This window comes from Phaseolus vulgaris, chromosome 6 (genome assembly GCF_000499845.2).
Source record: "Phaseolus vulgaris cultivar G19833 chromosome 6, P. vulgaris v2.0, whole genome shotgun sequence".
Classification (NCBI taxonomy): domain Eukaryota; kingdom Viridiplantae; phylum Streptophyta; class Magnoliopsida; order Fabales; family Fabaceae; genus Phaseolus; species Phaseolus vulgaris.
Window position 1 is genome coordinate 17,227,735 of NC_023754.2, and position 25,504 is coordinate 17,253,238.

General features: G+C 27.6%; 1 protein-coding gene and 1 pseudogene across 1 annotated transcript in view; one reads left to right on the forward strand and one right to left on the reverse strand.

Moving 5' to 3' along the window:
* Window positions 1-25,504, reverse strand: part of LOC137831423 (uncharacterized) — a 43,909-nt gene that overhangs the window by 11,481 nt on the left and 6,924 nt on the right. The window lies entirely within an intron of this gene.
* Window positions 18,319-18,856, forward strand: LOC137832950 (ADP,ATP carrier protein 1, chloroplastic-like; annotated as a pseudogene).

Consider the following 25,504-nt stretch of genomic DNA (forward strand, 5'->3'; position numbering starts at 1 on the left):
ATATTGTTAAAGATAAATTATTTGAGAGAATATCTATAGTTTTGGATTAATAGATATAAGGTGAAATAGTAGATTCGCACATGAAAAGTGGTTTTCCTTTTGATTTTTCTTTTCTTTGTTATTTATGTAATTAATATGTATAATAATATATATATATATATTTATTTATTTTTATTTTTTTATGGTATGACATTTTATATTTGTTTCTATATATTTTATAAATAAATTTGTTGTTCAATTCACTTTACATATAATATTTTTTATTATAAAATATCCTCTAAAATATCCACATAATTATTATGTATTTACATATAATCTAATTCAATAAATAAATAAAAACTTTCAAATACATAAATAAATATAACAGTAATTAAAATTAAATTATCCAGAGAATAATTCATTTTAACATATATTTATTAAAATTATCAATAATGATAAATATATAATAATAATAATACTAATTATAAAAATGTTTTTAATTAAATTTTTTTAGTTATAAATGTTAAAATTTGTTTATTTTGATATAATAATTTTTTAATGTTATTACAATTTTACATAATTCGTAATTTTTTCAAAATTAATATTAAGTATCACTTTCACGATGATAAAACTCAGTTTTAACTCACAATCTTTTTACTCTCCAAACACGTATATTAGTTCAAATTTTAAATACAAATATGTTAACCTCGAATATGATTTATTCAAACATTTATTTAATAATCCAAATATGAGACCAAATTAGGTCATCCAAAATGTTTTGATCCAAAGATTGTAATCACAAAATAGTGCTAGTTTTGTAAATATATAAAAGTGTTTACAAAATAACATCACTGGATGGCAACAATGAAGCAAGGCTACCATGGAAATATGCAGTGTGGGAGGAATAAGAAGGAGACAAACTTGATGTGATGAGCTTCTCAAGTCGTGTCTTCATCTTTCTGTGGTTCAAAATAAATCATATAAGTAACTCATTTTGTTTTTTCTCTCTACACATTTTCTTTAAGTTTTCATTCGATTTTATAAAAAAATCAGTTATTTTCTACTTTTAATATTATATATATTTCTATTAAGCTTTTCTTATTTCTTTAAAGAGTTACTTGAAAATAATTATTTATTAATAATCTCCTAAAAGATATTAATTAAAAAAATATAATTATTTTATTTGTTTATATATTTAGGACTAATATTCAATTTACTAATTTAATATTGAGTAAAGTGATTTCTAAAAAAAATATTTTTAAAAAAAAATATATACTGGTTATTTTCGTTAAGTTTGCGTTAAATATTACTTATGTTATAGAGTGATTGAAAGTGGCAGTTTTATATTGCTTGCTTGAAAGTGGCAGTTTTATAAAAAATTATATCTCTTCTTTCTCTCATTCCCTCTTTCTGTCATTTCGTCTTTCTCTCTCCTCTTTCTCTCTCTTCTTTATCAATTAGCTTTCTAGCATTGGCAACCCGAAAATCTTCTCCGAACTACCTTTCCACGTAATTAAAAAAATATGAATGTACTTTGATAATTCGAACTGTTACTCTCATTTTAATTTGCTTGAAAGCGATGTGGTTGTGGTCCCTCTGCAAGTGTGTCCAAGGATGATCTTATTTTAATTTGTTAATTATATATAACGTGTGTGAATTGTCCCACATGTTTTTTTAAACTAATTTTATCATTTTATTTTTAATTTTTATATTTATATGGTTAAAAGGTAAAATATATAATTAAATTGGTTTCTAAAAAAAATTAAATAAATAAATAAATTGAAATACAACCGTGTTTTAAAAATAATACTTCTACGTTATTTTTACATTTTTTGCATTCAATAATTTAAATGTAACATTTATCCTTTTAAAACTATAATTTATTTTTGATATATTAATTTTGAAATTATAATTACAATTTTGATGGACTATAATATGTTCACAAAAAATATCATCTTCAAAGAAAAAAAATACTGAAACTATCAAATCCTTTTTTATACTTTTAGAGTTACTCACTATTATGTATTAAAAAATTATATGTACTTTAAAAATAATAAACATTACTTTTTTCTATTTTTACGTAATTCAAGAAAAAAATTATATATAAGTGAGTTTGTTAATAACATGTTAAATATACTTTATTGGCAGTTCTTCTTACATATATATAAACACATAAGTTATAATATAATACAAAATTCAAACTATATGAATTCAGGTTCTTTAAATAATATCTTATGGAAAAAAAATGTATCATTATTTAATAAAATAATATAAAATTTATTATTCATGTCAAAAACGTAAAATGATGAAAATGATTCTTAAAGGTTGTCTTCTAGAATGCACTCACTCCCGAGTAAATTTTTTTTTTTTTTCTAGAAATCCTATTTTAAAAAACAACTTTTCATCTTGAAACACTTCATTATGAAATGTAATTTTTTTTATTATGGTTTTTCAATTCTAGATTTTTTTTTAATTCTGGAACTCATTCCCATAATCTAATTTCTAAAATCACCCACGCTATCATGGAAGATGCGTTGCGTTTTGAAATAAAATGAAAAGAGTAATTTTGGGATTTTAAAAAATAATGAGGTGCAATTTTCAATTTATAGCTAAAAAAAACTAAAGTCTTCTAGGCTCTCTTGCACCTGAATCATCATCATATGCGTTTATATAGTATAGTTATCGCAGTTTACAATATAACAAGAAAAGTAAGGATAAGTTAGTAAAAATAAAATTTTATAATATAGATATTCAATCAAAAGAGCAAACCAAATTACATTGATTAATTTCTCAATTATTCAATCTTCTTCAAATCTCAACATAAAACAATCACATAGATCTCACATGTATCTACACATCCACATCTAGTGTATTGAACAAAACAAAATAACAATTGACGCCTTTTGGGAAATCTGTATTAAATAAGTCCTACCAGAGACTAAAATCTGATACAATACCCAAAACTTAAATTACTAGCGAATCCAATAGAAAAGATGAATGTAAGTTCAATACAACTCAAATCGTACATCTCATATGTCATCGTGTGCATGAACTTTCCCATCAGCTTCTCACTACCTGATATCTTAGTTTATGTGACTTAAATAGTAGGATATCTATGTTTACACATAAGCATCAATACTTAATACACAAACAAACATCAATCCATACATTATCTCATATGTATGATTTTTTTTCTCTAACAACTATTTTCACAACTTTAAATTTTCAAATTTATTTATTTTAAATAGTACATAAGTAAATTCTATAAAAAAAAATATTACATATTTTAGTTTAAATTAAACTATTTTACTAAATTACACATAAAAAGATAAATAAAAAATGTAAAATTAATGGACTTAGAAAATCAAATTATAAATTTAATACAACAAATTACAAAACATATATAGCATAATAATATTTATTTTAAAATGTTAATTCACTTCTAAAAGGTATAAACATATTGAAATATAGAAATTAATTAAAAATTTCTTAAATATTTGTGATGTCTACTATTTTCTTTACATATATAAAATCTGATTTAATAAAGTTTTTCATTATAAATTGACCACAAAATCTCTTCGACTGACAATAACTATCTTTTTAAAAAATTAAAAACAACTAACAATAATACACTTATATTTTGTACATATGATATGAAAAATGAGATTCAAAATTAAGTTTTTAATTATCTTTTCAAATACATTACCTAAAATTATTTTATTTTCCAATTTTATTAAAGTTATTTATTATATTATATACACTATCAATTAAAATAATAATTAATAAAATTAAATAATATTAACAATAATATATAAAATAAATTATAAAAATACTTTATTAATAATACAAAAAATATAATCCAAGCCTTTTCAATTTAATAAACTAATATAAAAAACTTTGGAAGGGTTTCAAACTGTTTGTTATGTACATTTTTCTCTTTTATTCTTACCTTTAATTTGGCACTAATTTTCCAATGTAGTGCAATTTTAAAAGCAATTTCCAGAAATGAATAAATCGTATATTAAATATATAATTTATTTAAACGAAAATTATCAAATTCATTTATAACTTAAGAAAAAAAAATCTTATATTTCATATACAATTTTACATTCAAACCGTATATTAGATATACGAGTTTTTTTTTTTAAATCGTTAACGGATTTGGCGATTTTCGTTTGATAAATCGTATTATGATTTACTCATTTTCCATTTTTTTTCCATTTCAGAAAATAGCTTTAAAAATTACACTACATTGGAAAAAAAACCTAAAAATTATTTAACTGTTATTTAAAAAAATATTTTATTATTTAAAAAAATAAAAAATATTTAACTTAAAAAAATATTTAATTATTTTAAAATAAAGAAAAAAATTTATTTTATTTTATTAACAAAAAAATAAAATCAAATAAAAAAAATTATTTATTAAATGATAAATTTTGTAAAAAATACACACATATATATATATATAATTTTATAAAAGTAATATTAAAAATTATACAATCATTATTTTAAAAAAAATGATTTACTTATTTTGAAATAAAAATTTAATTTAATTTATTAAAAGATAAATTTGTTCAATTAAAACATTAAAAATTATTTAAAAGAATATCAAATGACATATCCCTTTACATAATAGTATTTTATTGTTAAACTTAAATTTTATCTTAAAATATTCTCCAATAACTGATTAAATACAACATGTGTGCATTCTAATATATTATATATAATTTGATAAATAAAACTATGTAAAGTATACAATATTTTTTACTTAAATGTGGTTTTTATGAACTTGGAGTAGTTATAATTTGTTTTATGTGCTAATCTTGTATGGAAACTTTCTTTTTATTTCACTAGTAAAAAATAAAAATCAATAGAAACTTATTATGATGGATGTATTTTATATGTCATAAAAAAATATGAAGTATTTTTTATAATAATCATAAATTTAGTATTTATGACTATTAAAATTAGAATTAATATAGTAGATATTTATTATGTGTGATCAGACTAAAATCGTCATAAAAGTTACTTTTTATTTTAACTAAAATAGTAAGTATTTAACCTAGTTCTATTTCACTTTGGCAACTAAGACTAATTAACCCAAAAATAAAATTTACAACATTCAATTAAATTATAAGCACTTCAGTTTATATAAACAACATTTAAATAAAAAAATATTTTATACTTTATATACTTATTTATTAAATTATATATAATATATTATAATGCGCACCTGTTGCATTTAACCACTTATTAGATAAAGTTTAAGATAAATCTTAATTTGCACCAAGTAAACTTCAAGTCGTAACAAGTTCGCATGATTTTATCCACGTCATTTTTTATAAAGGAATAAATATTTAGGTAAGGAAAATGAGGAAATTAATAATCAAATTTGAAATTAATTTTATTATTAAGTTTGTTTGTGCGGACAATTGCTTCTATTATAATCTTTGGTTATGCAATATAAACATTTTTTTGGTTTATTTAGAATTGAATCATCTATTTCATGGATTAAATTAGTCCTCATAAGTCTTGGAAATATATTGGATACGGTATACTGGGGCGATAAATGTCGTTAGCGGTAAATGAAAAAATGAGCAAACAACAATTATATGTGGACAAGGTAGACATATAGCTTGAAACTTCCCCACAATTCTCTATTTATTTTCCAAATAATTAATTCTTATTTTTCTATATATTTCCAAATATAATAATTTTTTTTTCATATTTTTTATTAATCTAATAACCAAATTAAAATATTATATTAGTGACAAACATTATTTATACACGATTATCCAATTTTTTATTACTTAAAAATAATACTCTAAAAATTATGTATCAAATTAATTTTAAATATTTAAAAATTAGATAACTTACTACTCAATATATAAATAAAAAAATTTTAAAAAAATAAAATAATAATAATAAAAATATATATATAACATGGACAAAGTTGTGTCAAGTTAACATGATTTCAGGAATTGACATGACAGAAGTCTGTTAACTTGCATGAAATGATGTGAAAAAATCGTGCCAACTTAATATGAATTTTCATTGTTATATTGGTAATTTTTTTAAAAACGAACTTATTTTAGTTAAAAAAAATAAAAAATCATGATGTTCAAAAACACCTCTTTTATCCTTATGAACTAAGAGTTGCCAGCTTGAGCCCTTCTTCAACCATTTATCGGCTTCCAGAGGAAGAGATACTCCATGAATTGGCCTTCTGCAATTCTCCTCTTTGCTTCTCTAACGCTTTCCAAAACCCCAGACTTTCCATTGTCATCGCGATACGCACCCACTCTGGCGTTGACTTCGTTTGGACACTGATAGGCGAGGAGAGCTTCGGTGAATCTGAGGATCGGATCCTTGGAAGCAGGCTCTGTATCGACTCTGATTGCTCCGTCAACGGTGTTGCAACGGAGAAATTATCCATTGAGCTAGTTGCAAATCGCCATGACTCAGTTGTCATTGTGGATGTAGCAATTTCAGTTGCAGTTGAAAAGTCAACAAGATTAATGCTAACTCCGTATTCAAATTCAAATATTTAGACTGGATTTTTAATAGGGTTTGTGGGGAGAGAGAGAAGACCTCTGGTTTGAAGAACAACATCCATGACTGTTTTTTCAGTTCTATTGGCGAGTTAAAGAAAAAGAACACAGAAAATTGGTTAAATAACATATTTGCATTCAAATATACTATCAAATGTATTTATTTTCATTAATTGTTTTGTCTTTATTTTTAGTGGAGATAAAATCTCCATACAATAAATAAAAACATAGAAAAATCAATACTCTGCTCTCATTCCTCTGCTAGCTAAGAATATAAGAATATCTGAGTAGTAACAAGACCTTTACAAACTATTTGGCCAGGAAAAACAAATCCGTGTCGGTGACATACATTTTAGAGATATATCTCCATGTCCATATTTATGCTACATTTGCTACACCTGAGATTCCTGGGATTCCTGAGGTTGCGGTTCTGTATTTGGCATCTCAACAATATTTGGAGGTGTTGGAGGGAGCAGCCGAGTGATGCAGTTGAAGGATAAAAGGAGAAGTTGAGTGAGGTAGTCAAAGAACAAGAATTTGACTATTAGTAAAAGAAGGAAGTTGATGACAGAGAACCACAAAAGCTGAGCAATGAGAATCCAGAGCAGTGTTTGACATCCTAGTAATCCTGAGAAATGAAATGTTATGGTGGTGATTGGGTTGTTGATGTCAGCTGCAGATGCAAGAACATGGGAAAACATTGCAGTGAGAAGAAGAAAGAGGGTTGATTGGTGGAAAGGATTGGTGTTGGAGGCTTCATACTTGATTCCAATACAACTTAACTGAAATGCCATTAGAACAAGGTATGCTTTGTTGCTTTTCATGGTAAAATCAGAGTTGAAGTGGGCAAGAAAGATAATTTCTTGTAGTTCAGAGACTCAAGGATCTACTATAAATAGACCATTAGAGAGAAGAGAATTTTAGGAAGGTTCGGGGCATTAAAATGTGTAAAGTCCATGGCAACATTTAATATATGGACAAATTTACCCTTATCTTTAACACGGTGGTTACACAACGACCCTACTGATACACGACTTATTATTTGACTTAAACCTCCTGCATAGAAAATTATTATTTTATTATAAAATATATATTTTATATATGATTTTAGATAAAAAAAATCGTATATAAATATGAGTTTCAAATTTTTCTAATTTTTTTAATTAGACAGATTATAGTATTTTTAAATTAAAAATATATATTTCATATATTATTTTACATTGAAATTATATATGAATTATACGAGTTAAAATCCTATATGAAATATAGGAGTTTTTTTTATCTGAAATCGTAAATGGATTTGACATTTTTTTTTTTGATAAATCGTTTATTCAATATATGATTTAAAACATTAAAAATTATTTAAAAGAATATGAGATGATATATCCCTTTACGTAATAGTATTGTAATTTTAAAATTAATTTTTATCTTAAAATGTTCTCTAATAACTACTGATTAAATACAACATGTGCATTATAATGTATTATATATGCATAATTTGATAAATAAAAATATGTAAAGTATAAAAAAATCAATTAAATGTTGTTTATATGAACTTGGAGTATTTATAATTTAATTTATGTTATGAATTAGTCTTATTTGTCATACATAAAATTTATATAATATTAAAATTTTGTTTGTTTATAGGTTCCATTGTTAAAGAGAAATTATGTGAGAGAAGGGGAGGAGAGAGTAGATGGGTGTGAAAAGTGGTTTCTCTGGGTGCAAAAGTATTAGTGGGAAAACTACATTGGTGATACATTGGTGGTTTCCTACTTTGGCATTGTTTTATTTATTTTTATTTATGTAATTAATATATATATATATAATAATAATACATTTTATTTCTATTATTTTTTTATTATATTATATCACATTTTATACTTTGTTTGTATATATATATCATTTTCTTTATAAATAAAGTTATTACTCAATTCACTCTATGTATAATATTTTTTATTATAAAATATCTTACATACAATTTAATTCAATTAATAGAAAAATGTTATCTAGAGAAATAAATTTATTAAATAATTATAATATTAATAATTATTATTTTATTTTTAACAAATATTTAATAAAAATATTATTAATAATAAAATTATGATATAAATATATATATATAATAATATTAATTATAAAAATGTTTTTTAATTAAATTTTTATAGTTATAAGTGTTAAAATTTGTTCATTTTCATCTAATAATTTTTTTTTATGTTATAACAATTTTACATAATTAGTAATTTTTTAAAAACTAAATTTACAAAAGTATCACTTTCACAACAATAAAATTCTATAGTTTTAACTCAAAATCTTTTTACTTTCTAAATTTGCCAATATACTAGTTTAGATTTTAAATACAAATATGTTGACCTCAAATCTGATTTGTCCAATATGAGACCAAATTAACTTCATCATCAACATTTCATCAATTGGAGGTAATAAGTATTTTTTAACCTTTGTTGATGATTTCTCAAGAAAAATCTAGATTTATTGAAAAGCAAGTATGAGACATTCCACTGCTTTAAAATATTTAAAGCATTTGTTGAAAGACAGAGTGATAGACTAATTAAGATGGTGCGTAGTGATGGAGGGGGTGAGTACAAGTCTAATAAGTTCAAGAGACATTGTGGAGAACTTAGGTTGCAGCATAACATAATCTGTCCCTACACACCTTAACACAACGGAGTTGTTGAGAGAAAGAATAGAATAATCATGAACATGGCGAGGAGCATGCTTAAAGCGAAATGTATGCCAAATTATTTTTGGGCTGAAGCCATAACTTATGCGGTATATTTGATAAACAGATCACCCACTCGGAGTGTTCCTAACACAACTTCGATTGAGGCATGTAGTGGATTCAAATCCAATGTGCAACACTTGAAGGTATTTGGGTCAATTACTTATGGTCATGTCCCCAAGGCAGCAAGATCGAAGTTGGATGATAAGGCAGTGAAGACCATTTTCTTTGGATATAAGCATGAAGGATACAAACTGTACAATTCAATGACAAAGAAGGTGATTATCAGTCGTGATGTTACATTTGCTGAAGATGAGGAATGACAATGCAATGCAACAGCTGAAATGGATTCGAAAATATGATATATTTACGTTTCGAACGATGATGTGGAAGATGAAGTCACTGTTGAAGCACCTGTAGTTCAACCTGAAGCTGTAATTCAATGATGCAGCTCCAATTGCAACTATGATGGAGCGACTGAGAAGGCAGCAACGACAACATGTATACCTTCAAGATTGCAAAGTAAATCTTGATGATGAAGTTGATGACAATGGAGATTTGGTTCACTTTGCTTTTCTTGCAAATTCAGAACCCGTGAGACTTACAGATGCCATTCAACACCCCAAATGGCAAGAGGCTATGAATGAATAATTGATGGCGATTGAGAAAAACAATACATGGCAGATCACTGATCTTCCAAATGGACACAAAGCAATTGATATGAAGTGGGTGTACAATATTAAAGTGAAAGCAAATGATGAGATTGATAGATACAAGACAAGGTTGGTAGCGAAGGGATTCGAGTAAAGAGAAGGCTATGATTACGAATAAATATTTTCTCTTGTAGCTCGAATGGAAACAGTTAGATTAATCATTGTTTTATGTGCACAAAGGCAATGAAAAATTCACCAAATGGACGTCAAGTCTGCATTTCTAAACGACCCACTTGATGAAGAGGTTTATGTAAAGCCGTCGCCGGATTTCATACAATCTGAAAAGAGGAGAAGGTGTACAAACTAACTAAGGCTTTATATGGTCTTAAACAGACACCAAGAGCTTGGAACAAAAGAATTGATTCATTTCTTTATGCCACTGTGATTCAAAAAATGTGCATCAGATCATGGTCTTTATGTAAAGACTAATGATTATGGAGATTTGTTAATTTTATGTTGATGATATCATTTATTATCATGCTTATAATCATGTCTCTCACCACGTCTCCTCTTGCCTTGCCTCCAACAACCGTACTAGCAAATCAGTGCCACCTTTTCTTCCATAGATGTGATTTCATCTACTACAAGAAAAATTAGAATTACATACAGCCAAAATCCGTATGTAATGCAAAAAAAAACATTATTATTATTTTTTAATTATTTATGCTTATTAATATTGGAAGCAATCTACAAGCAAACTACAATAGGTAAGACTCAAATCCAAGTCTCTTTAGAGATTAAGGAAACATCAACCACTAGACCAGACAAGTTCTTTGGTCATAATACCATTTTTATTATACTTATTATTATTAATACAATTTATACATATTATTATTAATATAATTTATACATATTATTATTAATATAATTTATACATATTATTATTAATATAATTTATACATATTATTATTAATATAATTTATACATATTATTATTAATATAATTTATACTTATTATTATTAATATAATTTTTACATATTATTATTAATATAATTTATACATATTATATTTCATATTATTATTATATTCATATTATTAATATTATTAATATTATATTCATTTTATTAATATTATTAGTATTATTAGTATTATTAATAATAATAAGTATAATAAAAATCATAATAATACTAAAGAATTTGTTTGTTGTAGTGGTTAAATTTTCCTTGGTCACTGAAGGAAAAATCCATTGCAAATTTTATTTTATAATGAAAAAAATTCATATATAATTTGCGTTTTTCTTGTAGTGTTATTTCTTTGCTTTTATGATCTTCATCACCGACTCATGCACCAACTTCATGGCTTCCTTCAGAGCCTTTCTTACCCACGTTCAACATTCTCTTCACCTTCCACACTAGCAATGCGTCGCATGAGACGCTCACCTCTAATGTGGTGTCGAATGTCGTGAGAAGAGGCGAAAGCGGCTTGTTCAGGTCCAGGCAACACAATGAAGTCCTTAAGGGAGCGTTGCCAAGGATTTCAGTGAAGGGTTTGCCTTTGGGGAAGTTTTTGAAGTTGGCCGTCATCACTATGCGATGTGTGCTAAGGCAGTGAACGACTATGGTGTGGGTTAGGGATTGGGCTATGTGTTCAGTGTACCAGTCGAGGAGACGGTGGTGGTTCTGGTAAAATGAAATGAGGTATCCTTTGATTATGTGTGAAGGAGGTGCATGGTTATGGTGATAACACCTTTGTCACATATTACACCGATTGTTTGTTGTTTGTTTCAAATGATGTAATATATTCCTTCTCAAGCACATGTTTTTGGATTATTTTATTTAAATTTTGTTACATATTATACAGGTTTTTATAATCAGTGTAATATATGATTGATATTTTACATTGGTGATAGAATCGGTGTAATATGTCTCCTAAATTATGTGTAATGTGTTTTTTGTACCAGTACTTTAATTACAAACAATTAAAATAAATAAAATAATTATTCAATGACCCCGGATATAGTTTACAAAATTTTATTTAATTCAAATCTACACAAAAATATTTTATATTTCATTATTTAAATATTTATTAATTATAAAAATAACTTTTTAAACTTATATTTTACACATTTTAAATTAATTAAAAATCTCTCAAAATCATTGGAGAAACAAATTAACTCTAATCCTTTGTTTGTTTCATTGGAAAGGCTATTCACACGAGCGGACGAGCACTGATATCAACTAATTATTTGGATACAGTGATGTATGAGTATGAGGGAAGATATCTCCGGAAAAATCATGTCTCTCATGTGCAAAAAAAGTGTTACAGAAAGACACGTCAGCATGGATGATTTGTCCAATTTAATCCAGATTTTGACAAGCTAAAGGCAAAAAAAAAAAAATAAAGATAAAGATTAGATATATTATAAAATAAAAATATTAAGTATATTTGTAATAAAAATAAAAATATTATCTATATTTATAATAAAATAAAAAATATTATATGTTAATAAAAAATTAAAAAAAATATTATATTATAAAAATTATATACATAATTGATTACGTATTGAAATTTTATAATATAGTTTATAATAACATAATATAATATATAATATAATAATAAAATAAGTAATAATAATATAAAAATACTTATGTATTTGTATTAATAGCAAATATTATTAATATAAATATTTAAAAATATTGAAATAATAATAATATATAAAATTAATTTATAAAATAATGATAAAATTATAAATAATAATATTAATTATAATAAATTTTTAAAATAATGATAATAAATATAAATTAAATAACTTATTAAATAATAATAATTAATTTTATTTATATCAAGTATTTAATAATATCATTAATAATAAAAATAAAATTATAATATAATAAAATAAATATATTTATCTATAATATATAAATTAATTAATTAATTTTTTAAATATAAAAATAAATATGTAATCTTAATTTTCATTAATTACAAAAAATTAAAATTTGAATCATACTCACAAGTTTATTATTATTGTGAAAAAAAAATCATATTTAATAAAAAAAACTCATATTTCTTTAATTTTTTAATAACATTAAAAATAATTATAAATTTATAAAAAATACTTCATATTTTATTATTTAAATATTTTTATGAATAAGACTCGCACCAGCCCCGCAAAAACCTTCCTTCCCCCAAATTCTGTTCACACAAGTCCCACACCCCACCCCACCCCCCTACCACCGAAGTTGAACTTTCCGTGGTAGTCTATTTATAGTAGAACCTTGAGTCTCTGAACTACAAAGAATTATCTTTCTTACCTACTTCAACTCTGATCTTACCATGAAATCATCGGATTATTATCTGCAAAGTAAACCAAGCTATTTCACTTTTACTTTGATCTTCTAGACAAGTTGGAGTAATTAACACAGTACTGTTCATGGACAAAGTAGGATACGTAAAACACAGAATAGTATTTAAAGTTCTATCTAACTCGTTCATTAATCAATTTAACTTTTCTTGCTAATGTTGGAAAGGATTCAATTCAGAAAAGCCCAGTTCCACTGCAATGCTTTAAGCAGGATATATTGAGTAAAACATACTGAATAGGGCAATAATTACAGATGAATCCCAATAGCAGAAAAAAAAAAGGTTTCCACGTATGGATACTCTTGATGATGTTGATAGACTTAAAACTAGTAGCTAGAGCTTTGTGTATAGATTACCCAAAGAAATTTAAGTCAATTTGTTGGGTTCTTAATCAGTAAAAATAAAATTGTAGAAAACACTTTATTAATAACTTCTATACATAAATCCTATACAGAAATATTAACAAAAGATCATTAAAAAAAAATTAATTATCTTTTTTATCTATAACATTTAGAGTTAATAGTCAATTTAATATAGTTATTTTTAAAAAAATTAATTTTGTTTCTAAATTTTTTAAATATATTTAAAATAATCATTTCCAATAAATTTTTAATGCACTAGTTTAGGCACATGCCACGTACGGAGCAGCGCACGTTGAGATTACAATGTCACTAAAGAGAGTACCCGCGAACTATCTGTCGGCAAGATCGGAAAAAGTCTCATCTTTTTAAGTCCTTTTTCTATTCATTTGTATCTGTATTTGTTTTCTCCTAATTTTAATTTAATTTGTTGTTATCTTATTCGAATTTGGATTGCAGTGAAGGAAATGATTAAGCAAGCCAAAGACGTTTCGGAGAATCTCTAAAACATCAGAACATTATAATTTTGAGACAAATCTTGTTAGAAGGAATTGTATAAAACAACAAAGATTAAAAAACCCAGCAAATGTGAAGGCCAAGAGTATGAAGAAAAGTTTATCTAATTTGGTGAGTTGTTGGGGTAAGAGAAAGAGAGAGATAGTGACCGGAGCCTTGGAAGAAGGAGACGGCCTCGGCGCCGCTGATACGGTCGTCACGATCCAAATTGGTGCGTCGAAAATAAGCATCGAAGAGAATGACATTAGGTGCTGCAGATGCCATTGCAGAATTCAACAGCACCGCCTGATTTGGATTGATTGCACACTTTTATAGTTTGGCTTTGTAAATCACACCATCTAACTTACAAGGAATTAACCTCTGATTCACTCACCAAACCATCTGCAACAACAGAATTCACCTAACAACAAAATTACAGATCCCTCTTTCTCATTTCTCCCTCAACGGACAAATATACCTCTCAACAATTTGTTTCTGAATGAACCTGATGCACTTTGTACGCCTTCTCACGAGAAAAAGTAGGGAGTATATGTATAGTTTTTCAAGCCTTTGGCTCAATAAGTTTGTATAATTTCAGGTATTGAGGCACACCAACTACTAGTTTTGCACCTGTTGGATTGTCAAATATGATTTGTGCCTTTACTTTGACATCAAGTATTCTACAATAACTATCATCATCACTTTGGAGAGTAGGTCTTGTATGGTTTCATGGAATTGTATGCATGATAAAGAAGGAATGATATTGTTGCTGCCTTTGCTTATCAGCATGCGTGTTTCTCTCCCCCATGCTCTTGATATTCTTCAAATTGATCTTGCCGGTCCTTGTTGATTTTCTTTTTCTTTTGCAGCTTCTCTACGTCTTTGGAGATTGGAAGCAATCACATGATATCTATTCTTTCAGTGAGGACAAGGAGTACTCTTGCCATTTCTCCCAATATCCTTTCACTGCATTTTTTCTTCTTTATTTCTGTTTTCTCCATGTTTTTTCCTTTGTTTGCTTCTCTGACAACTTAAAATGTGTTAGGCCTGCATTAGTAGTGGATTTTAGAACTCCATTTAGATAACTTAGATGTGTTAGCTGAATAAGGAATTTTTGAAAGAGAATTTCAGTATTTTACAATTCCATTTACATAACTCTGTTGTGTTAGCTGAACACACCCCTTTCTTACATTTTAATTATCCCTTCTTTTTAACTAATCACTAATTAATCTTAAGCTTCTTTCTCTGGATCACCGCATTATGTATGCAGCATTAAACTTTTCCATATAGAGTTAACAGCATTAAACATTTTTATGCATGCAGGTATTTGAGTATTTGATCAGAAGGCTTTCTCTTCTTCAGACTTCCTGTCTTAGATCAAGACGCTTACGGGAATGCAAAGTAAATTTCACAATTTTCAAGAAATCAAATACATTTTAAATTTTCCACATATTTGTGTAGATAAGAAAGACAATTTTAATTTCTTGTTTGGAAGCAAATTAAAAATAAAAAATAAAAAAATTATCACTACATAATACTAAGGACGTTTGATAAAAAAATTCTCTGTAAATATTGACAATAAAAATAACTATTAAAAGTTTCAATAAAAAAGAATCTGACTGACATCCATATAAAATAGTTCTACTAGATATCAGTGAAAAAGATAGTCCAAATCTATATTGGTTGAAAAATAATTTTAATAATGTGAAAAAGAAACCAGCCTCTGTTAATAGTGAATAAAAAGAGTTGGCTTAAATTGTTTCCGTTGGGGTCAGATTTAAGTTCCCAATAATTAAGGTGTTAGATTAATCCATGATTCATGTTTTTTTTTTAATAAATCACATGAAGATATTTTATTATCTTTACCAACAATTACATTTATAATACTTGCGCAAAGTGACTCTTAAATGAACAATTAAAATAGAATAATAAAATATCACGTGCACTTATGCGCAAAAAAATAGAATTTTCAATCCTCCTTGATTTTTTAAACTGCAAAATTTCAATTTTTTGTTTTGAGAACTCAAACTTGTTGGCAGGGGTAGCTTGGTAAACAAATTTGCAATTTTTTTTTCATCTCGCTTTGCTTAATCTCCATTCAACACCTTTTGATTTGACATAAGGTGCATATTCTAAAAGACCTTTTGTCAAAGCCTAAGCTGATAAGATAATCATCAATTTAGTTATACCATGTTCTGAGAACATCTTTTAAGCCATAAATAATTTCTTCTTCAATAAATCCATTAAGGAATGTTGAATTGACATCCATTTGATGTACCTTTCTATCTCGAGGTATGTCAACAAGCCCCCGAGTTTTGTTCTTCTCAATCATATACACCTCTCCCTCCATTGCCTTTTTCGGGTTTTTGTGATCAACAAGTTCAGAGAGAGTAATCGATTGCCTTTAATTGGTGGATCATCTTCCATTCCATATTTTTGCATCTTGAGAAGCCCTTGACTAGTCAGCTAGATCTAATGAGAAACTTTTGCCTCTCATTTGTATCTTGAACAAATGTTGTCCTTTAGCATCCTTGATCAAACAATGGTTATCTTAAAAAAAACACCTTGAAGCCTTTTTGTAGCAACTGACCAACACTCAATAAATTTTGGTCTATGTTAGGTACATATAACACATCAATATAGTTTTAGTACCGGAATGTGTTGCTACAATAGTGGTTTCTATTTCTTTCACTAAAATGTGACCCCCATAGCCTATCTTGACCTTTGAATTTTTTGAAGACTTCAACTCCTTGAAAAGTTTTGTGTCATAAGTCATGTGATTTGTGCATCCACTATCAATTAGCCACGATGCACTTGAAATATTGTTGGAGAAACCAGTTGCAAAGAAAAGTACATCCTCCTCCTTATTTGCAAATTGAGCATCTACATCTTGTTGCTCATTTTGGTTTCTACAAATGATTGATTCATGCCCCAGTTGATTGCACTTAGGTCTTCTCCAACACTTAAAACAACTTGTTGCAATGCTTACAAGGAGGGTAATTTCTCCTTTTGGTTGTTATTGTGTGCAACAACTTCTCCATTTTCTTGCTGGTTCTGCTTGATCTGACTACCTTTATTTCTCCAGCCACCTTCATGATTGGCTATTAAGGCTCCTTCTATTGCTCCATCTTGTCTCATGGCTCTTCTTTGTTCTTGTGCTTTGTAAAACATTTAAGAGCTCTGCAAGAGAAATTTTTGATAGGTCATTTGTTCTCTAGGGTTGTTATGGTGGCTTCAAACCTCTCTGGAACCGTTACAAACAGTTTTTTTCCACAATTATTGAATCTTTTAACACAGATCCAAGCAATCTCACTTTGTTGACAATGCTTAGAAGTCTATCAGAGAGTACTATTTTATGGATTCTGACTCCTTCATTCTCTGCAGTTCAAACTCCCTGATTAGATTCAACACTTGCATTCCACGAATTCTCTCATCACCTTCATATTCGGCCTTGAGGTAATCCCATATCCTTGTGAATAACATAGGAGATACAACTGTAAAAGATCCATCAAGAAGATAGCTCTGATACCAATTGTTGCTTTTTTTTTTAATAAATCAGAGGAATATATTTTATTATGTTTGCCAACAATTACATTTACATTTATAATACTTGTCTGACTCTTTATGAACAGTTACCTACAAATATTAAATCAACAATTAAAACAGAATAATAAAATTTCACAAATATTAAATCAACAATTAAAACAGAATAATAAAATTTCACGTGCACTTAAATTTATTTGCTGTTAAAAAAACAAAATTTTCAACATAACTCTGTTAACTCATAGTCATGATCGTTCATGGAGCAATATTGGGTAGGAACATATTGAATAGGATAATTTTTACAAAAGAATCCTGTAGTACAAAAAAAGCTTCCCATAAGAGTGCTTTTGATGATGTCAATGGACTTACAATTGATAGCAGAAGCTGGCCACGTAGGATACCAAAAGAAAAAACTCAGTGTTAAACCCTGTTTATGCTTTCAATACAAAATCCTACTTATGCTTTCAATAAAAAAAAACATTTTATAATATATACAAGTGAATGCAAATTTGTTATTTAGCATTTAGCGAGACATTTCCTAGTACATATAATTCATAGGAAGTGAATGCAAATATGTTATTTAGCCAACTTTCTGTATCCTTTTTCTTCAACTCGCCAATAGAATTGAAAAAAGAGTCATGGATGTTGTTCTTCAAACCAGAGGTCTTCTCTCTCTCCCCCACAAACCCTATTAACAAGGTCTCGCTTTTACACCCCTCCCAGAGTTTAAGGCACAAGCTTTTCTCACCAAAGCCAAAAGTCCTTGCTGTCTCTTCTCTTTCCTTCAGTGGGTTCCAAAAATTCTCAGAAAAACACAATGTCTTTGTCCAAAGGGACAAAAGTCAAAATTTATTCTTGTGCAGGGTTGAGTCTTCAGCAGCTGCAGCCTCCTTTGGGGAACCAGAAACTGAGAAGCCGAAGTTTTTGGGTGTTGAAGTTTCCACCTTGAAGAAGATTGTGCTTCAGGGGTTGATGTTCTTTTGTATCCTCTTAAACTACACCATCTTGAGAGACACAAAGGATGTGTTGGTTGTGACAACCAAAGGAAGCAGTGCTGAGATTATACCGTTTCTCAAAACTTGGGTGAACCTTCCCATGGCCATTGGCTTCATGTTGTTGTAAACTAAGTTAGCTAATGTGTTGTCCAAACAAGCTTTTGTTTGTTCTACGTCATGACTCAACTGCTAGCTGTTGTATAAGTAGAGGTGGCAAAGTGGGCCGCATAGGCCTCTCCCGCTTAAATCCGCAAAAATGTGGGTCGGATTTGTCCGTCCCGCATACAAAATGCAGGCTAGTTTTCATGACCCATCCCGTATGCGGGTTGGTCCACGTGCTTGCGGGCCGACCCGTTTTTTTTTTTTAGCGCACAACAATTACAGGAGAAGTCACGCGGAGTCGCAAGCGGAGCGAGCGGCGACACTGCAAAGTAGAGTGCCTCGTGTGTTGTGTGCATTTTTTCGAACAACGTAATTAAGTTGTGATTTGAGTGAAAACCTAATTTTCTTTCACCTAAAATTGTCACTCCTCCACTGGACCATTGCTGTCAAGTCAATTAATTTTTAATTTTTTTTTGGCAGACTAGCGGGCCAGCCCCGCCATGTTGTGGCCCGCGCAAGCCACGGGTTGTACGGGACGAACTAATGCGGGTTAGCGGATTGAAAACGTCAGCCCACCCGGCGTGTTTTGCCACCCCTATGTATAAGTGGGTGCATTGTAGAACATATTCATGAAGAGTGCTAAGTACAATTTATTCCATCCGTGCAAAGAAATGGCCTACATACCCTTGGATGAGGATACCAAGGGGAAGGGGAAGAAGACGGTCATCGATGTACTGTGCAACCTATTAGGGAAACCAGAGGAGACCTTCGGTGAATCTAACGATTGGATCCTTGGGAGCAGGCTCAATATAGACTTTGTATGGACTTTGATCAATAATAAAATAAAATTTTGAAGTTTATCGGTTGTAAGTAAATTTAGAATTTTTAAAAAAATATATAAAATATAAATTTACAAATTTTTTTTTTAATAAATATTTGAATAATGAAATATAAAATATTTATGTAAATTTAAGTTAATTAAATTTTGTGAAAAAAAAATAGTTTTAGATTCATTACAAAAGAATGATAACTTAAATATGTTGGTACGTACTTGGTAACATAATATAATATCATATTGTAAGATCCCAAACTTATAAAATAATATATATATATATATATATATATATATTAAATCACATTAATATAACATGATTTAAATATTTTATTTTATGTTTTGATTTTAATTAACATCAATAACACATGTAAGGCGAACTTTAATGAGTAGACAAATTAAAGATTTTTGTCTTACATGCTTCATCTTGTGAAATGTAAAGGATAGATGAATCAAAACTTTCGTTTGACATTTGTTTGATGAAACTTGAAGGACAAACGAATCAAAACTTCGCTTAACGAACTTTATAAGACAAATGAAGTAAAAGTTTCATCTAACGCTTCTTTCGAGGAACTTTAAAGGATAAATGAAGTTGAGGTTTTATTTGAAGTTTGTTTCACAAACTATAAAAGACACACAAACTCAAGGTTTCATTTGACGAACTCTAAAGGATAGACAAATTTGAGACTTTGTCTAATGCACTTCTTTCACGAATTTTGATGGACAAATGAGCTTAAGACTTTGTATGACTTGCTTATCTCATGAACCTTAAAGGGTAGACGAGGTTATATTTGACATGTTTGTTTAACACACTCTTGATAATTGATGAAGTCAAGACTTCTTCTAACAAACTCAGCTTTGAAATTTATTTAAATAATATTTATTCTCACTTTCTTTTATGTTTCTTGTTCCTTTTCTTAATTAAAATGGTAAAAGATTTTCACAAGCAAAATTAGATAGATTGTCCATACGTTGAACGATTCTTAATTGTAATTCAAGCCACGTTTCCCAGCCTTTAGTGGAATATGAACGCTCAAAACAACACTATAACTTTCAGGGGCAGGGTTTACCGCTACTAACGTTTCTAAATGGAGTTATGATGATTTCGATAATAAGTCTCATCACTATCACATTTATGATTGTTGTCACCACCACTCACGTTAATCCATCGTTATAGTAATTGGTTAGTCCATTTCATGCACTACAAAAAAATCATTACATAGTAATCAAAGTTAGAGACAAAAACTAATTAGTCACTATATATTTAACTAAATTAGATACTATTTTAGAAATACAGTGTTGTTTAAGTTTTTTTTTTAGGATTAAGGATTTGCCTTTGGCGCAATTTACTGCCGGGAGGGTATTGAAAAATAAGATTGCTACAAAGGACAATTTGGTCAGGCGTGGGGTTAAGGTTGAAAATATCCTTTGTTGTTTATGCAAGGTAAAAGAGGAGAATTTGTATATTTTTTTTTTTTGGTTGCAGTAGTGTGAAATCTTTGTTATGGGTGGTTAGGATTGCAATCGGTTGATCCTCTTTTCCCTCATTCTCACTTCTTGCAGTTCAATTTGTGTAATGCCCCAAAATCTATCAACTTGATCTTGGTGAATGTGTCTGTTGCGGTGATTAGTGAGATTTGGTGTCATAGGATTAAAATCATCTTTAAAGGTGGAGTGGTGGATCATTCAGAAATTTTTCCATAGCTCAACCGAAGGTTTGGTCTTGGATTTCCTCTAAAATCCTCTCGGTTAGTTTCTCTTATTTAGATTGATGTCTTGATCATTTGGTATGTCTATTCTTGTTTTAGCTTGTTAGTTTATGGTTTAGGAAGGGAGGGGGTGTTGTAGCGATTAGGTGTTTGGATTGTCCCTTTTGGGTAGTTTGTTTGTGTAAGGCTATTATTGTTGGGACAATTGGGTTTAGCGGTTTGTTAGGTTTGCTCTCTTTGTTGGTTTCTTTGCTAGACGGTTTTCGGTTAGGGCATCTTGTTGTTTAGAATAGTATCGTTGGTTGGAGAGTTTTTTTGCTGGCTAATTGTTTTGATACTTTATATAAAGATGGAATTATCTCTGAAATGATTTTTATTTATTTCTTTCTTGTCGATAAAAAAATTATAATATATATATATATAAATATAAAGAGAGAAAACATTTAAAAAAAAGTAATTAAATGATTGGGAATTTTTTTTACCAACTTTGTCTCATAGGATTGGTTTAATACCAAATTGATGGACTCTTGAGAAAATGTTCTAGAGATTTGCGTTTGATGCGTTTTGATAAAAGATTAGTGAGAAGCAACTTTACACTTATCAACGAAGGAGACTTATATTCTATCTAAGTAAAGTTTTATCAGATAAATGTTACAAATGAAAATGCTTGCATCTATAGTTCGGCAGATGATCACATTAATTTTCACCTTATATTTCAGTGGGAACACTTGCTTTTGATAAAACCTATACATCTCACACCTGGTTTGAACATTGATCAAATATATATAAATTATAATTTACAAATATTATTTAGAAAGGAGTGTCACGTGTTGTGATGCTTATCTTTCACCGATTTTAATATACATATTCTGTTGAAATAAAAAGAAATATGTTGATTTACAATTTTTTAAATAGAATGAGCCAGTACAAATGGTTAAATAATTTATGTATGAAAAGAGTTTAAAGATTTCCGAAATTTAAGATGAATTAAAAAGCCATTTTCATTTCATATAAAAAAATAAAAAAATTCTGATAAAAAATATTAAAGAAAAAACAAAAGAGAAGAACCGTCCTAAGACTATTGGAAGAAGTTATTAATTCAAATTCTATTAGTCAACAATTGAATGTCATCAAATTCTATTTAACATTATTTTCATTTCATTCTTTCATCATCCTTACGTTTTAAATTAGTTATTTTCAAAATCAATATTTTAAATTTTATTATTATCCTTTTTAGCCATTAATAGGATGCAAAGTTAATATAAAGTCAAATATTTAGATGAGGGGATAGAAACATTAGTTAATATTATATATGCAATAGCCAAATGAAGAATTTATTAGTAGAAAGCATTATTATAGCCATGCATAGCCGACCCATAATGGAATTATAGATGACGTTGAAGATGACGTGGCTTATGATAGGTCCCAAGCTCTATTTCCTTTAAAAGTTGTATACATGCATGTAGTCACGTGTTTTTTTCTATATCCCAGACAAAAATTATAAAACCTTTTATTTCAAATAATATATATATATATATATACATAATATGTTTAAGGTAATCCACAGTAAAATAATTATTAAATAAAAACTAATTTTTAAAATAAATTAATTATTATATTAATTAAATTAAATATTTATTTTTTATTATATATTTTTTAAATTCAAAATAACATTTATGTTTGCTGTTGTTCATATTCTTAAATAAATTGTACTTTTATTAAGGAAAGTTGGAAAGTTGAGAGAATAAATTAAATATTATTATTAACTAATGATAAACTCTTTTTTTAATGTTTTGTGATGCTTCCGCAAGTAGATAGATGCACACTCAACCCTAGAAGAATGTCACATCAATTGCAATTATTTTTTTGGAAGTTTCAAATAGAAGGGAGGAAGTTAACGAAGTTTCCAAACCAAAAATGATACTTTGAAACCGAAAAAAAAATACATATTTGAGAACCTATTATAATAATATAATGATATATATATATATATATATATATATATCAGTATTTTAAATTAAAAAATAAAATAAATATAATTAAAATATTAATTTATTAAGTTGTTAGATAAATGTAATTATTATTTGGAACATTCTTTATATATATAATATTAGTTTATTAAATTAAAAAAATGGAACTATATTTACTATATTATTAATAAAAATGTTTTCTATAATTTATTTTTTATTTTATTTTTAATATTATTTGATTTTATTAATGATATATTTTAATTGATAGTGTATATAGTATAAGAAATAACTTTAATAAAAAAAAACTAGTAATGTATTTGAAAAGATAATTAAAAATTAATTTTGAATATTATTTTCATATCATATGTACATAATATAAGTGTGTTATTGTTAGTTTTTTTTTTTTACTTTTAAATAATTATTTATTATGGGTCGAAGATATTATGTGCAAGTAATGAATTTAGAATGAAAGACTTCATTATATCTAAAGAAGATAATTGATATTATAAATATTCTAGAAAATTATAATTAGTTTCTATATTTCAATATATCACACATCTTAGAAGTGAATTAACCATTTATTTAAAATAATGATTATTGTGTTATAATGTTATGTGTTATTTGTAATTTATTATTCTGTTTCAAAATTATATATGGTATTTTAGTTAAAATTCTATGAAGCTTTTAATGTGATTTGCTATGTCCATATTCTATAAGAACAAACACTAATTATCTCTAATAGAACTATGTAAAATATTAGAAATAATCACTCGTCAAAATTGTGGGATTAGTACATTGACTTGTCTTTAAACCAATTAATTTGATTTGACCTAAAACCAATTAATTTGTTGCGAATTTAAACCAACTAATTTCAAATATCTGGCATAGACTTTTAACATTTAATATTTGAAGTGTACTTTTCTCACACTTTTACACACTGACAAAAGTTTTATTTTTCTTTTTTAGTATAAAAAGGTTATTTTTCTTTTAAACATAAATTTGACAGTCATTTTCACTGAAAATTACATTTTCATTATTCAAATCATGCTTACCACAAAGTCAAAAAACGGAACCTACAGGTTCTAAGTCTTCTGTTCAACATCCTAGTGGACACAACGCAGGACACGATGCGATCACAAATCCAAGTTACACGCAATTATGGGTTTAATCGCAATTAAATTACTCATTTAAGTTTTACAGGGAAACTATAATTAATGAGAATGAAACAATGAAGTAATAATATAGTGTTTTCGGATGATATGGCATATCTTATACTTGTTTTCATGATAAGATATGGCGTATGAGGAATTATGTTCGTTTTTAAGATAAGATTGAGGTTATTAGGGTTATTTTGGTTATTAAAGATTTAACTTGTCTAGTGGATAATTCGTCTAAAGCTTTAATAAAGATTGATATGGTTGATTTAAATGTGCTCAAGTTTTTTTGTATTAACATTCGTATTGGTAAAGTTCTACGTCCTCTTCGTGTTAGATGAGAGTTTCTTTCACCAAGCTGGGTTAAAATTAACACTGATGAGGTTGTTAGGGGATATCTTGGTCTTGCTACTTGCAGAGGTATTTTTCGTGGGAGTATGGAGGAGTTTATTAGAGCTTTTTTTGCGTTTCTTGAAGTTCAGATTGCTCTGGTTGCTGAGTTTTATGGGGTTATACATGTTATGGAGGAAACTCGAAAGATGGGACTTTCTAATGTTTGGCTGGAATGTGATTTTGCTTTGGTTTGTGTTGCGTTTACTGCTAGGACAAATGTTCCTTGGATGCTTCGTAATCGATGGAATGCTTGTCTTAATTACTGTGGAAAAATTAGGTTTACGGATACTCATATTTTTCGTAAATGAAATGAAATGCGTGTTGTGATAAGTTGGCTAATTTAAGATTTTTTCATAGAGAATCTTTTCTTTGGTGTAATAGGCTTCCACCTTGTCTGTTCTTAGAATTCTTTATGAATAGGTATAGTCTACCTATGTATTGTTTTTGTTAACATATGAGTTTTGGTCTAGTCCCCGTATTTTTGTATTTTCTTTCTTTTTTCTTTTGTTTAATAATATTTTTTTATGTGATAGTAAATTATTGTTGTTGCTTGAAGTGTCAGTCTAACTGAGATCTTAGCTGAAATCTTAAGTTGCATAGTAATAACATACAAAAATTTATTTTAAAAAATATAATGTTTTAATAATCGAAAAGGAGTATATGAGTGAG